This window comes from Mycteria americana, unplaced genomic scaffold (genome assembly GCF_035582795.1).
Source record: "Mycteria americana isolate JAX WOST 10 ecotype Jacksonville Zoo and Gardens unplaced genomic scaffold, USCA_MyAme_1.0 Scaffold_44, whole genome shotgun sequence".
In the NCBI taxonomy this organism is placed as follows: domain Eukaryota; kingdom Metazoa; phylum Chordata; class Aves; order Ciconiiformes; family Ciconiidae; genus Mycteria; species Mycteria americana.
In genome coordinates, this window is record NW_027445631.1 from 1,584,457 (window position 1) to 1,591,007 (window position 6,551).

Here is a 6,551-nt window from a genome sequence, read left to right on the forward strand (position 1 = left end):
ACAGCAGTGGTGCAAAACACAGAATTAGTTCACGATGGATTTTTCCTTATTCTTAATGGGGTAACCTGTTCGGACTGTCCCCACCGAAACAAATCTTTATTTTCTCTTACAGCACCCCACAGGATGGCAGACGGAAATGCTGTGTTTATGTTACTATTCCAAACCCTAACAATGCTGCTTTTCTTAGCCTGTGGTCAAGGAACCCGAGAATGGCCATGGTCCCAAGCTCGTGTTAAGTACACTGGAAGTATGGGAATACACTCTAGTAAGGGAGATTTAAATCTTTCCACCGTGGTCATGCACGGAACTGAAACATACTTAGAAAATGAATGGAGCTGGGATAAAGATGAAGCTGATGATAAAGTTCCCCAACTTCGAGGAACAACAGGGGAAGAAATTAAAATAGGATGCCGGATGATCAATGGGTCTACCCATGAGAAGGCATCTCAGATTTCTGTGTACAACATTACATCAAAGCCAATAGCCAAAGATACGAAACTTTGTGCCTTTGAAAGACTGGACTGTTGGTACAATTTTACCTTAGTACAACCTGTTTTTGTAGTCTGCCTCTGGGCTCACCATCGTGTGGGATTATCCTTTAAATTTAAAATAGACATTATTGAGCCTAGCACAACATCCGCCCTGACTGTAAAGGATGAGAAAATTCTATCCCCACAGATTTCTGAAGTTGGGCCATATGTGATCAAAAATACAGGTCAACAACAAGTGTTATTTAATCCATCATGGTCTCTTAAACGAGTAGAACTCCTGATGCAAATTAATATGTCTGCAATCAAACCGACCTGTTCACCATTCCTAGGTACGTCCTATGCAGGATGGTTGGCATGGTTACATGGGCGAACCCTCACCTCTCCAAGACGAACAAGGAGAGATGTGACCGGTATCATAGGGACAGGATTGGGAGTCTTAAATGGTATAGATGCCGAAGTACTCATAAACAAACTGAGCGCAACAACAAGTGATTTAAACAAATTAGAACACCCATTACGGTCTTCTCTATTAGCATTGGGAACTAACCAATGGCTCTTATCTGATATATTACCTCAGTGGAAAAGAATTAATGAAAGGGACCACCAATTGATTGTGGATGCACTTGGTGTAGCCCAGACCAATGTCTCTCTAGCTCTTACTTGTATCCAAGCTCAACTGTGGATGCAATCTATGGTAGCAGCAATTATAAGAGAAGGTGAAGAGGGCACATTACCCACCGAAATTCGAAAGGTAATTTGGGATAATGCAACTAAATTTGAGAAAGAATTCCAGTCCTGGTGGTATTTAGTCAATTTCACTTATGACCCCATTAGCAATAAGGCCACAGCTTTTGTCTTAACAATACACAATGCTTCGGTATATACCATATACCCAATCATTGCGTTAGGATTAAATCACAATGGAACTGTACTCTATCCATTAGAACATAGAGTATGGGCCCACCGAAATGGAAACAAATGGCAAACTGTTGATGTTAACGCATGCGTTGTACGGGAACAACAAGGATTCATTTGTGAGACTAACACCCTCAAAGCCCAAGACATCTGTCTTGACACTGAACAAAATGTTTGTCATTTTGAAATACGACCTGATGAAGCCCCTGAAACTGTACTTGTGTATATTGGAAAAGGATGTGTTTGTATGAGAACCCTTTGTGATTTTATATTTGTAGATAACGTTACTGTAGATACAAGCAATCGCTCAAATATTTGTGTTTGTAACTTTACTAAAATCGTGGGATGTGACTTCAATTATTCAGCTCCTGTTACGTCTTATCAACTGTTACAATCTAACTATACATTGAGTCGAGATTTATTGCCTACCCCCATCGGAATGAATCTTACATTGGTGAAGAAACTACTACAACACGATGACCTGTGTCAACTGCTGGAACGCATCCGAAACAATGGACACAAAACTCTGATCACTGTTCATCATGATGCAGAAGAGATACACCATGTCTTGGAAAGAGTGAAGAAGGATGGAGAACACCATTGGTGGGAAACTCTTCTTGGATGGTCACCAACAGCAACAGGAGTGTTTAATCTTATGCTTCACCCAGTTGTTATTTTACTGACTCTAACATTAGTGTGTCTATTGCTTATAATTACATTGTATATAAAGGTTTGGTACATGATAAAGCAAATAACCCAACTTCAACCACCCAAAACATACAAATTAACGCATAACAAATAGCAGTGCTTCACTGTCTACTTACTGTGGATCTATAAGCGCACAAACTATCAATATACTATTTATGGCACAGAGGCAAGAGGTGACCGTACCACCACTCTGTGAGAATAAGATGAATTGACTATAGTCACGGGGTGGAGTGTGACGGTGTGCTTCCCCCACCCTCGACCTTTATCTCCTGCAACCCTGGTTAGGTGATAACCACCAGTGGTGATTGTAAATGGATGCATCTGGTCACCATCGGCTCAAAGTGGATTCAGGAGACAGATAACAACACAATAACCTAAGGGTTGGGCTATTAGCCCAACAATAGCCTGTGTTGGGCTATTGTGTTGTGCCTAGGGCTATTGTGCAATGCACCCACCGAAGAAACTAAAACCTGTGGTCGGCATGCAAATATGACTATGAGTCAATCATCTTATCCCCCATAAATAGTGAGCAGCCCAAGAGCCCTTTGAGCTCTCCTGCACGGCAGCGGGCTGCACGCCAGGATCTCCCCTTGAGCAGGGACGCCTCTCAAGGTTACTCCTCGAGGTTGAGAGATTCCTTGCCGCAACAGATCCTCGGTAAGTGACTAATAGCATGCTAAACTTTGAAATCTTAGCTAAGTGATATAAAGGATTGATTGCGCATATATATATATAATCCTTTAGATATAAACCGTTGACCAAGTCTGGGACTAGGACTGGATCTAGCCGCACCTAGACTCCTCTCTGAGAAGGAGTTTAGAAAGCAAGGGGATCCTTTTCCAAACCTCATGACTCAACGGGAGGGTCTCCCTGACAGTTTTGTCTGACCCTGTCCTCTATGCAGTAAATAATCGAGTGCACCTCGCCATCGAATCTTGTTAAAACACTGTCGCATTGAACTTTGTTAACTCCCTATTCTGTATCAATAAACTATATTTTTACTTCTCTCTAACGAGTGAAGTGCACGCTCACTCCATCCGCGACAAAAGCCCCCCTGGCACATTGCTAGAGCAGGCAGGGTTGGGAGCCTCCTCCCCAGAGAGATGTGCCATCACATTCCATAGTCGCGTTTGTGACTTGGAGGGTGACGAGTATTTTATGCTCTGATCATGAAGTGTATGAGTCTGTACAATTCAGGCTTGCTTCTGTTGTGCATCAGGAGCCACTGTACAGGGAGCAGGGAGTGAGAAGAATGCTAAACTTCCCCCTGAAAGACAGATGGCATCTGAAGCCCCATCAAATGGCTCCGCACATGGAAATGAAGTAAATCACTCGTTCCTAAGCAATGTGAATCAAGCTGAACAGTACGAACATTTCATACAAGGAAGCTGATTTCCTTTGTATTGTTTTTTTACCGTGCTTTTCCTTCACAGAGTTTAGCAGAGTTTAAGAAGATCTCTGACCTTGTGCCTCTATTTCCTGACACCTCTGCAGGATAAAGTCAGTTCTGATCACTATGAAGGAAAACCAACAGACATGCAATGAGAGAAAGACTAGAAAGAATTTGAAAGTTAGCTGAAACTTTTAATAATTTCATGTGGATGAATGTTTCATGACATTTTTCTGCATTTTTCAACGAGCTCTATGTATTAAGTCTCCTAATCACCTTTCAAAAAACATTCCTAAATAATAAGTCAAAACAGAATTAAGAAACAAATACTGAGTATGGTTTACTGGAAATAGCCATGTACCAGATACACACATAGCCAGATCTTGCATATAGTAAGTTTTGTGTGCCCAGTATGTAGTCTAACAGTGTAGTCTAACAGAAGCTGGTGGAAGGCCAGGACTTACGTAAACCCGATAAGGGGGATTCAGGCTGGAAAGCAGAACATCTAAACAAGAATTACTGTCCTTGGGAGAAAAACACATCCTGGAGAAATATGTAAGCTAATTAAGATGTTTTGGGCACCATCTGAAACAACTAGTAGAAGTGTGATAAGAAGCACCCTCCCGCAAACTATCCTCCTTATAATCCTAAAAGTCACAGCCCTCGAGCTGGAGACACCAGCCCAAGCAGAGAGCCCTCGCCTCTGAGCGTGCGCAGCATGTTAAAGTAGCGCTGTAGCTTTAAGTTGAAATAAGAGAAATGTAGACCAATAGAAAACTGCTTTGTGTAATTACTTATGCATATGCATAACTAGACTGTACAAATACTGTACCTGTATGAGCGAACTTTGTGCTAGCTTTGTGGAGCTACCGCCTAGCACCCATCTCTGCGCAGACATGAAATAAAATACCTCTGCCCTGTGTGTACATTGGCGTCTCGCACACCGGGTAAACAACCTCACACTTGTGGGATAACAAGTACACAAAAAGGAATTTCTTGGGTTTGATTAATTTCCCTAGAATTATTAGGCACCCTATAAGAAGTCTGGTCTGTCAAAAAAACTTAAATTATTTAATGAGAAACACAACCTGAACACATTGTCAAGGAGTTAATCACACTGCATTCTGCCATATGTTAAGTACTATGCAATTTAGCTTCATAAATATACTCAAATGGAAACAGCTACATTCCTGCAGTGCATAATTTTCCATTCATATTTTCTAAGGTAAGACATATGTCTCTTCACATACCTAACATCATGATTATATATCTGTCCTGGTTTCAGTTGAGATAGAGTTAATTTTCTTTATAGTGGCTGGTATGGGGCTATGGTTTGGATTTGTGCTGAAAACAGCATTGATAACACAGGGATGTTTTAGTTGTTGCTGCACTGGTCAAGGACTTTTCAGCTTCCCCTGCTCTGCCAGGTGCAGAAGAATCTGGGAGGGGGCACAGCCAGGATAGTTGATCCAAACTGCCCAAAGAGCTATTCCATACCATATGGCGTCATGCTCAGTATATAAAGCTGGGGAAGCAGAAGGAAGGGGGGACATTCGGAGTGATGGCATTTGTCTTCCCAAGTCACCGTTACACATGATGGAGCCCTGCTTTCCTGGAGATGGCTGAACACCTGCCTGCCCATGGGAAGGAGTGAATGAATTCCTTGCTTTGCTTTGCTTGCGTGTGCGGCTTTTGCTTTCCTATTAAACTGTTTTTATCTCAACCCTCAAGTTTTCTTACTTTTGCTCTTCCGATTCTCTCCCCCATCCCACCGAGGGGGAGTGAGCGAGCGGCTGCGTGGTGCTTAGTTGCCGGCTGGGGCTAAACCACGACAATATCATTGTTTTATGTGTATGGGAGGGAACATTACAAAAGACCTCAGGACAAGTTCCCACAGAGCTGAAACTGGCACATATACACTCACTAGAAAAGGTGTGTCAGTTGACAGGAGGAAAATATGACTGAAAGAAAAATGTGTTAATGCTTTACATTAATGGTTATGAAATTATCTGCATGAAAGAAAACAAGTATTTTGGCTAATTAGGAATCAGGGGAAGTATAGGTTTTGTGTCAGACTAGACTGAGAATTGAATAAATTACATCTTGTATTTAATTGACGTCAGGTTAACTCGCCAGAGTGATATCTAAGGATTTACCTATGGATTCACCTCTGATTTCAGGAATCAGTGTAATTTTAATTCTTTTAAGCTTTGAAGTGAACAGCAGTGTTATTTGGTGGTACTGCTTTTTTTTTTTTATTCAGATGTTGTAGCTACAGGAATAGAGTTGAAAAGTGATAGGTCTGGAAAACTGCACTGAAACTTGAATGTGGGAATTTTTTTTCCCAGACATTTACAGTATTAGCATGAAGGATCTTTATGCATGATGCAGTGAAAAATATAGTTTAAATCTTTATGGAGAACATAGAAAAAACTGTGATCTCCATAAACAGCCAAATGCAAAACCAGTGAGAAAAAATAGGGCTCTATTTGACTAATGTGATTTTAATCCTTTTTAAAGGACAGAAATTTGTACATATATGCATATAAGCAAATGAGATAGTTTTATTTTGGCAAAATAATCCATTTACAGTAGTTTTCATCAAAGAAAGTGGTTCCTAGAGATGTAAAATATTTAATTCACAATAGAAAAAGAAAAAAGCCAGAAACAATGTGTAGTATCCTATAAGGTTTTTTTTTCCTTATCCTTTATAAGAAATTCCTTTCCTATTCTTTAATTGTGCTAATGGTGATTGCTCTATTGAACCTGTTCTTAAAACTGTAGATCAGATTCATTTGTTTTAGTTTCCCATTGATAATTTTTGAGATGAGGTTTAGAACAACACATTATTTGTTGGATACCTTAACATCAGTTATGGCCTAATGACATTGTATAAAAGTATCTGCATATGTTTGCATCAGGGAAGTTGAGGATGGTACTGTATGGGCCTGGCTCTTTTCTCGTTGTATTTGTGTAAGACAAATCTGTTGCAGTCAGAAGAGGTATATAATGTAAAGCTGATACAAGTGTAATAAAAATCATGTGAA